The 10,000-nt window shown below is 37.7% G+C and overlaps 1 protein-coding gene across 4 annotated transcripts in view; it reads left to right on the top strand.

Annotated features, from left to right (window-relative positions):
* LOC144978766 (uncharacterized) overlaps positions 1–10,000 on the top strand; it is a 74,972-nt gene that overhangs the window by 493 nt on the left and 64,479 nt on the right. Inside the window, exons 1-2 of one of the 4 annotated variants that reach the window (XM_078925234.1) lie at positions 1,057–1,125; positions 2,491–2,874. The gene's annotated coding sequence lies outside the window, so the exon portion shown is untranslated. Of the gene's footprint in view, positions 1–1,056; positions 1,126–1,382; positions 1,486–2,383; positions 2,875–10,000 lie in introns of those variants that run through there. The other 3 variants (XM_078925233.1, XM_078925235.1, XM_078925230.1) reach the window with 3 other exon arrangements.

Here is a 10,000-nt window from a genome sequence, read left to right as displayed (position 1 = left end):
GTAGTAGTAGTAGTAGTAGTAGTAGTAGTAGTAGTAGTAGTAGTAGTAGTAGTAGCAGTAGTAGTAGTAGTAGTAGTACTACAACTAGTAGTATTAGTAGTAGTAGCAGCAGTAGCTGTAGCTTTAGTAGTAGTAGTAGTAGTAGTAGTAGTAGTAGTAGTAGTAGTAGTAGTAGTAGTAGTAGTAGTAGGTAGTAGTAGTAGTAGTAGTAGTAGTAGTAGTAGTAGTAGTAGTAGTAGTAGTAGTAGTAGTAGTAGTAGTAGTAGTAGTAGTAGTAGTTAGTAGTAGTAGTAGTAGTAGTAGTAGCAGCAGTAATAGTAGTAGTAGTAGTAGTAGTAGCAGTAGTATTAGTAGTATTAGTAGTAGTAGTAGTAGTAGTAGTAGTAGTAGTAGTAGTAGTAGTAGTGGTAGTACTAGTAGTAGTAGTAGTAGTAGTAGTAGTAGTAGTAGCAGTAGTAGTAGTAGTAGTAGTAGTAGTAGTAGTAGTAGTAGTAGTAGTAGTATTAGTAGTAGCAGTAGTAGTAGTAGTAGTATTAGTCGTAGTAGTAGTAGTAGTAGTAGTAGTAGTAGTAGTAGTAGTAGTAGTCGTAATAGTAGTAGTAGTAGTAATAGTAGTAGTAGTAGTAGTATTAGTAGTAGTAGTAGGTAGTAGTATTAGTAGTAGTAGTAGTATTAGTAGTAGTAGTAGGTAGTAGTATTAGTAGTAGTAGTAGTAGTAGTAGTAGTAGTATTAGTAGTAGTAGTAGTAGTAGTATTAGTAGTAGTAGTAGTAGTAGTAGTAGTAGTAGTAGTAGTAGTAGTAGTAGTAGTAGTAGTACCCCCCCCCCACCCACCCCTTTCGTTATATTCACCAACTACCACACCACCTCCATCCCACCTATTTATTATTATTAGTCCTATAATTATTCGTCCGCGGGCTCTCTAATCGGCAAACCTCTTCGAATATCGCACCTACCATTAATTCTACCTGTGACGGACGACGGTGTTATCAGTGAGTTCCTAATGTGGGACATTCGTCGTTCGTTCCTCCATGCCACCATCACCACCACCACCACCACCACCACTACTACACTACGACCACCAGCATTTTATTTTACTATAATCCAACCAACCAACGAAGTCCTAGTGTGTCGATAATGATTATACTAATATTCTACTGCCAAATTCTGAAGCAAGAAAAAAAATTGGCTAGAAAACCAGTTTTCAAATATTATCAATTGAATAAAATGAATTTCACCACGTCAAAAACTGTCATACCTGGGATTTCTTTGAAATTCCAAGGTTGAGTGTTTTTGACAAGGCGGGATTCGTTCAAATCGATCAATATTTAAATGAAGAGTTCTCTGGTCGAATTTTATTTTTAGATGTGTGTTATTTCCTAGTACGACTATACGATATTGTGTTGTTATGAAATGTACTATTATGACTATCTAACTGAAACTCTTACTTCTTGTCATATCAGTTGTGCCCCGACGCGCCTAAATGGTAATATATCGGATTGAACTAGATAAAAGAAAATTAAACATAGCGTCAAAATTACGTTCAAGATTTGGAATATTATATTACTATTATAATCTGGTTAGAGTTTTATATACTAAATCTCACTCCACTGTAATGGAAGTATAATATTATTAAAAGTTGATTGTGTTTAAAATTTGATATTTGATCTTTAAGATTAGGTTTCATCTCGGCATAATACCGTTTTGTGACGATTGGGCGCATATAAGAATTGATTCAGTTGTAAGAAATGATTTCCTTGGACGGATTTTGTATTTATAATGAAGTTTGATGTGAAGGGAGAGATTATAATATATATATTATAATACGACATGTTGTTATCTTAAGATGTGTTTTGTGTTAAGTAATAATTGTGAAACACACGCAAAAGTAGGTTTTGATAAAGAACTGAACAGTGTGTATGACAGGTCGTGTCAGACTATGCAAGAAAGAAAAAAAAAAAAAAAAACAAGAAAAAACAAACAAAATCCCCAAAAAATCAGTCGACCTCGACCTCATAGGTCAACACTGAGGTTTTGGGATGATGTTTGTTGTTGTGACACCTTCCATCAATAGTAACGTGAAGTTGAATGTAAGCCTCATCTGTGGTGTTTCAATCATCCTGTTTTGTTGATAAAGGGGAAACCCGAAACGTTCATGGTGTTTCAATCATCCTGTTTTGTTGATAAAGCGGAAACCCGAAACGTTCATTTGATCTGTTTTTGTAATTAAATTGAAGCTTACATTCAATTTCACATTATTATTTATTTCTTCGAGCTTCGAGCAGCAACATTTACACTGTGACACCTTCCATACACACTCGTTCAGTTCTTTATCTTACACCAATGCCTGCTCCTTAATTTCTTAATTTGATATTTTCAAAAAGAAATAGGTTTGCTTTGAAGTGAGACAAACAACGTAATTATAAGATTATTATTTTATCTTATATTATTTTATTTATTTTCGGACTGTGATGTGTTTGTTTCAAAATAGATCGACTGGTTGTTTTATTGTTGGAGTAAGTATTAATTAAAACGACTTCCAAAGTGATTTACGTGTGTGACGGACATTGCGGTGTGTTGCATTTCAGACAAGTTTTATTAGTGATGCAGTTTATAGAGAGTTTGCGCTTGGCAAAGAAGCTCATGGACCAACACACAAAACTGTGTGTATCCAATAGTCAGGTTAATACAGTTCAGTGAGCATTACTCAAACACGCGGATGGCAAAAACCAATAACAAAGACCTGAGTCACGCCATCTTCGAACTATCTATACTTTGTTGAGGTGGATATTGTTGTTTGTGTGTTTTTGGCGTTGGGATACATCACGGAAAACGTTATTGTGTTGCAGGAATAGTGAGGTTACCTTTGATTGAGGTAAGTTGTGTAAAATGTAATCTGTCCATTTATTTATCGTATTTTGTATCGATTATTCAATCAATCTATCAATCAATCTACCTGTCTATCTATATATCTATGTGCCTGCTCGTCTGTCTATCTATCCATCGAACGAATGTATACATCTATCTATCTATCTATCTATCTATCTATCTATCTATCTATCTATCTATCTATCTATCTATCTATCTATCTATCTGTCTTTTCGCCTATCTACATATCTATATATCTATCAATCCATCAACCCATCTATCTCTCTATCTATATGTCAATCTGTAGTTACTGCCTATATATATATTCCTCTGGATACGTTTTTAAGCTCGCCGGAGAAATATTTCATACGGGCGTCCGCCATTGTTCCGATAGCTTAGAGCCAGTGTTACTAAGTTACCATGCGTCATTAGGAAGGAAGTGACGTTACGACTGTTGAAGAGTATTACTGACAGCTGACCGACATTTTAAGTATGAGTTCCTTGTGGCCTAAATTATTGTCGCCCGCCAGCTCAAATCGGCATTGTTCAGTCTGGACGAATAAAAGAGATAAACGGGAACTCCTCGTGCGGCTATGTGGTCTTGTGGTATGACACTCGCTTTTCGAATCGGAAGGTCCTGGGTTCGAGCCATATCGCTCGGCGCATAGCTGTGTCCTTCGAAAAGGCTCTTTACTCGCATTCTCTCACCGTACTCAAGTGTGAAATGAGTACGTGGCCTATACCAGCGAAAAAAAAAGAATTGTAACATCGCCTAATAGGCGTCATGTCCCGTCCTAAATGTTAAATGTAGCTGCTGTTGGCCAGGGACCCCTCGTAAAGCGCTTTGAGATTTAGTGGAAATTGACTTGACTTGACTTATGCCTCTTGACTCCTGGCGGAGCATAGGGCCTCAACAGCACTCTTCCATCTTCTTCTGTCCTTGGCACAGACCTTTGCCTCCTCACTCCAGGTAAGATTGGAGCCGCTCAAATCTTGGTGAAGGCTTGCTTCTCCTCCACGTCTGTTTTTGGACGACTCCGTTTCCTCTTGCCCTGTGGGTTCCATTCGAGAGCCTGCTTGGTTATGTTACAGGGCTCTTTCCGGAGGAAAGTGTGGGAATTGCTTTAGATAAAAGTTCATTTTTCTTCTCTATAAAAACCGGGATATCGATAAACTCCGGTTCATTGAATCTAATGGCTCTGAAAGACTCCTTAACTCTCTCCGTATCAACGATAGATAGTTCGAAGATGACGTCACTCAGGTCTTTGTTATTGTTTTTTGCCATCCACGTTTATGAGTAATGCTCACTGAACTGTATTAACCCGACTATAAACGTTCATGAATACACACAGTTTTGTGTGTTGGTCCGTTATACGTCCGGATGGCATTGTTATGAGCTTCTTAGCCAAGCGCATACTATCTATAGGAAAATCGTCACATTCGTTACGATAAAACTAACATTTTTCTTATTCAAATTTCTCTTGTACATGATAGAATTTAAAGAAAATGAACAGTGTGTTGTAGAGCATGTTTTGATAAAAAAATGTATGTATCGCAAGAATATCACTGCTATTGTGTTTTAGTAATAAAAGGTCTATTTTTGTTTCGGTTGGGTTTGAAGTTTTGTGGAGAATCCTGAAAATGGCTGGTAAGGAGAGGGTTAATGATCTCATTTTACACCCGAGTGTTGTGACCAACTGCGACTAACCCCTTCCCCCATCAATGACTCAACTTTGCGCTGCCGAGAATGGATCTCGAACTGGAGACCTACAGAAAATGAACAGTGTGTTGTAGAGCATGTTTTGATTAAAAAAGTATGCATCTCAATAATTTTACTGCTATTGTGTTTGAGTAATAAAAGGTCTATTTTTGTGTTAGTTGGATTTGAAGTTTTGGGGAGAATCCTGAAAATGGCCGGTAAGGAGAGAGCAGTTAACGATCTCCTTTTGCACCCGAGTGTTGTGACTAACTGTGACTAACCCCTTCCCCCATCAATGACTCAACTTAGCGCTGCCAAGAATGGATCTCGAACCGGAGACTGACCTACAGCTCCAAATTCGAGTGTCATACACACAGAACCAAAAAAAAAAAATCCAAAAAATCGCACTATATCCGAGAGAAGAAATAGTGCCTTGTAACTTATCGTTATTTATTGAAGGACGACCTTTGTGTCCAAAATTTTTAATAATTTTTTTTCAGAGTAGCTACATAAGTTATGATATTATTATTGAAGCTACGGTTACATAATATGGGCCTTTGCGGAGAGATTTAGTTCAGGTTTGTGTAGGCGTATGCGTGTCGTGTTGTCATTTTTGTTGTAAAAATTTAGCTTATTGCAATGCTAAAATCAGAGATTTAATATTCTGCTAATCTTTGTTTTGAATACCGTCTTAACTCATTGAACCCTAACACCGACTATATCCGTAGCAAACCCGAGGTTTCTTTTACCCCATCCCTTTATATTGCATTTTTATGAGACAACTTATAGGCGTAGTATCAAAGCTAATATTCTTAGTGTGGTACATGTTAAAGGTAGTTGAATAAAAATATCACTGAACATGCTCATTTTTAATACATTTTTTTTCCAATTTTGAAAAGTAGCAAAAATCTCTAGGATTGAGTGAGTTAAAGTATCAATTTATGGAACACGAAGTTTTTTCAAAAAGATATGGATAGAATGCGCTTGTCCAAGGAGTTCACAACATTGCCATCCGGAAGTATAACGGACCAACACACAAACTCTGTGTAACCATGACCGTTTATAGTCTGGTTAATACTTTTTAGTGAGAGCAACTCACAAAAGCGGATGGCAAAAACAATAACAAAGACCTGAGTGACGTCATCTTCGAACTATCTCTAAATCCTTCTTTGACTCTATGTCAGACAAACACGCTTTTATTTGTATTTATTTTTCTTTCCTGTGTGTTTCCATGACCGTTTATAGTCAGGTTAATACAGTTCAGTGAGCATTACTCATAAACGCGGATGGGAAATGACGGATGGCAAAAAATGACGTCAAAATGCCAGTCTTTTGCCACAAAAGAAAACAAATCGTGAGTTGTATTCAATAGTTCAACCAATGAAATGACTTGTTTCCATGAGCTCTACTAACGACAACTCACTGGGCGGTGTAAAAACCAAATAATGACGTCAAACTGCCAGTCCTTTTGGATTTCAGTGTCAAGCTATAGATAGTATGCAGATGACGTCACTCAGGCCCTTGTTATTGTTTTTGCCATCCGCGTTTGTGAGTTGTTCTCACTAAACTGTATTAACCAGACTATAAAAGTTCATGGTTACACAGAGTTTGTGTGTCGGTCCGTTATACTTCCGGATGGCAATGTTGTGAACTCCTTGGCCAAGCGCATTCTATCTATATGTTAAGAATGGCTACACTAGGACTCATTCGGTCTTATCTTTTGAAGTCGTTTTTTACGTTTGTGTAGCGTCTAGTGAGTTGTCGTTCGAACCCAAGGAAACAAGTGATTTCATTTGTTGAACTATTGAATTCAATTTGCGATTTGTTTTCTTTTGCGGCCAAAGACTTGTCTTTTGACTTCATATTTTTTGGTCAGTGTCAGGCTATCAGTTAACAATGGCTACGGTCCATCGCAGAGCCTTCCTTATCAGTATTTCATCAATCTGCGACAGACATGCCCCAACCATTGCCATTTTCTCCTTTTACCCCTCTCCTTACCAACTACAGGAAAATCGTTACATCTATACGATTCCACCAATATGATTTATCCCAATCAGTTTTATTTTGTAATCACAAAAATTTGAAGATTTTAAAAAATCATAGTTAGATATAAGAACTTAATTCTGCGATTGTTACGTATTCATTTCTTTTGAGTAGAACCTTAAAAATCAAATTTTTTTGTTAGATGGGTCTGGTGTTTTGTGGAGAATCGTGAAAAAGTTCGGTAAGGAAAGAGTTAATGAGACGATCCATAAGAGAGACAAATGGTGGTTCCTTAATCGAGTCACACGTTGAGAGGCGCAAAGTTCAGTCTTTAACCCCCTCCTTACCAGGCATTTTCAAGATTTTCCCCAAAACTCCACACCCAACTAACACAAAATAGATTTTTTATCACTCAGAGACATAATAGCAGTAAAATTCTTGCGATACATAGTTTCTTTTGAAAAACATATCTTATAACACACTGTTCATTTCCTTTAAATTTTATGATGTACAAAAGGAAGTTGAATAAGAAAAATGTTGGTTTGTATCGTAACGAATGTGACGATTTTCCTACAGCTGGTAAGAAGAGGGTTAAAAAAGTACTTTATTCACATTCTCTCACCGCACTTAGGTGTAAATATAATAATAATATTACCAAGCAAGTAACAGCCTTGTCTCTTTCTAGAAAAAAAAAATAGCGAGAACTTTACAGGTGTTATGTCTCGTCTTATATCTTGAGTGTTGCTGTTGGCTTAAGATCCCTTGTAAAGCCATTTGAGCACGTTTAGTGGATATTTCTCCATATAAAAGCTCCAAATTAATTAGATAATGGTTGGTTGGATTGGTTTTGCGACAGGTCATGAAAAAAAAAAAGACTGTCACAATTAGGTAATAGTTAAGTGGGATTTTTTTAAAAATAAAAAAGAGCTTTTATATAGAGCAGCATCCACTAAACGTGCTCAAAGCGCTTTACAAGGGGTCCCTGGACAACAGCAACACTTAACATGTAGAATGGGACATGACGCCTGTTAGGCGATAATACAATTTTTTTCGGACAGATACAACGCTGTTAATGCCCATGTACACATTTTACACCCGAGTACGGTGAGAGAAATTCAGTAAAGAGCCTTTTCCAAGGACTCAACTATGCGCCGAGCGAGAAAGCTCGAACCCAGGACCTTCCGATCTGAAAGCGAGTGTCATACTGCTAGACCACATAGCCTCATGAACTATGTATATTAAATTATGTAAAGTGCAGTCTGTTCTGTCCCTCAATCCATAGAATAGGCAAGAGGCCATTCCTTGGTCCAATACATTAACCTGAAAACACACACTTAGATAACCACGCCATCGACAGTAATACTCTTCAACAGTCGTAACGTCACTTCCTTCCTAATGACGTATGGTAACTTAGTAACACTGGCTCTAAACTATCGGAACAATGGCGGACGCCAGTATGAAACATTTCCCCGGCAAACATAAAAGCGTATCCAGAGGGGAAAAAAAAGATAAATTTGATCATGTTTTGACTTTTACACATTCTGATCAAAAGGCATATGAAAAGTTCTACCCATCTTGAAGAATAAAAAGTAATGATTTTCTTTGTTTAGAACCAAGATGGCCGCCCTTGCTGGGCGGCGTGACATCAGACTACTGAATCCAATTGGCAGCAAACTAAACAGGTTTGACTATCGATGGTATGCGTCTAATAAAGTAAATTACGCACTGTTCTGCCAGTTGATGAATAACATCTATAGATAGTATGCAGATGACGTCACTCAGGCCTTTGTTATTGTTTTTGCCATCCGCGTTTGTGAGTTGTTCTCACTAAACTGTATTAACCAGACTATAAAAGTTCATGGTTACACAGAGTTTGTGTGTTGGTCCGTTATACTTCCGGATGGCAATGTTGTGAACTCCTTGGCCAAACGCATTCTATCTATACAGAAATCTATGTTTAAACTTAAACGTTTATAACATGATCTAGAGAATCGTGGGATAACTCGTCACCCATTTGGCAGTATGAAAACAATAACAATGATCAGAGAAAAGGTCGAATTCATTCACTTTATTGTTTATGAACGACCAACTATGTTGTCCCAGCATGTGTGAAGATGTGTCACACATTTTATGTTTTGATCCGTCAAAAATCTACTGGTTAATAATGCAGCTGGGAAAAAAAAAGTATTCCTTCAGAGACATGAAGCCCATGGAGCGAGGCCATCGTTAACTTTTAGCCTTACACCAGAACCTCGAAGACTTACAGTTTGACATCAATATTTAGGTTTATGCAGCGTCTAGTGAGTCGTTAGTAGAGCTCATGGAAACAATTGGTTGAACTATTGAATACAATTCACGATTTGTTTGTTTTTTTGTGGCCAAAGACTGGTCAGTGTCAGGCTATTAGTTGACGATGGCTTCGCATGGATATTATCAGACCCAGCGACCCAATCACTGCTAGGTGGACAGGGGGGTCAAAAGAAAAGAATCTCGACTGCACCCGGGATCGATCTCGGTCCCTTTGCTTGTGAGCGAGTGCTCTACCAACTGAGCTAACAGGACCCCTCCACCACCACCACCACCACACCACCACCAGCTGAGATCAAACTAAATGTTGCATGGAATGGAAAGCATTGTTTTAGTATCAGTTATAGTATTGATGCAATGCGCTTAGCTAAAAAGCTCATAATATATGCCATCCGGATATATGTACCAACACACAAAACTATGTGTAACCTTAAACGTTTATAGATAGAATTCGCTTGGCCAAGGAGTTCACAACATTGCCATCCGGAGGTATAACGAACCAACACACAAACTCTGTGTAACCATGAACTTTTATAGTCTGGTTAATACAGTTTAGTGAGAACAACTCACAAACGCGGATAGCAAAAACAATAACAAAGGCCTGAGTGACGTCATCTGCATACTATCTATAGTCTGATTTATAGAATTAAGAGAGATAACTCTTCTCATAAATGTGACTGACTAAGAACAATAACAAAGAGATGGGTGACGTCAGTTTCGTTCCTTCTATAGTTAATGTGCGGCTATGTGGTCATTTAGTATAACACTCGCATTCGAATCAGAAGGCTCTGGGTTCGTGTCCCTCTGTGAGCGGCGAATAATTCAGTCCTTGAAAAAAGCACTTTACTCCTATTGTCTCACCGTATTCATGTGTAAAATGAGTACCAGGTCGTTAACAGCGGGATTCGGCGTGTTTCGGCGAGTTTCGTAAAATAGAAACACCAGTGGTAAAAGATAAATGGGAGCGATCTATATTCAGGTTTTCGTCCAACCAAGTCATCAATCACATGATCTGTTGCTGTCCAACGAGTATATATTTCTTTAAAAACGTAAACACGCTGCTTTGTTTATGAAAATTGTAAACATACACATGTGTCAAACAGAACAAAATGACCAATCGTGATGTTTGATATTTGGAAAGCTG

Source organism: Berghia stephanieae, chromosome 8, assembly GCF_034508935.2.
Source record: "Berghia stephanieae isolate SIO BIC M18660-M18661 chromosome 8, UCSD_Bste_1.3, whole genome shotgun sequence".
NCBI classification, from domain to species: domain Eukaryota; kingdom Metazoa; phylum Mollusca; class Gastropoda; order Nudibranchia; family Aeolidiidae; genus Berghia; species Berghia stephanieae.
The sequence above is the reverse complement of the archived record's forward strand: the minus strand, read 5'-3'. Positions and strand labels throughout refer to the sequence as shown.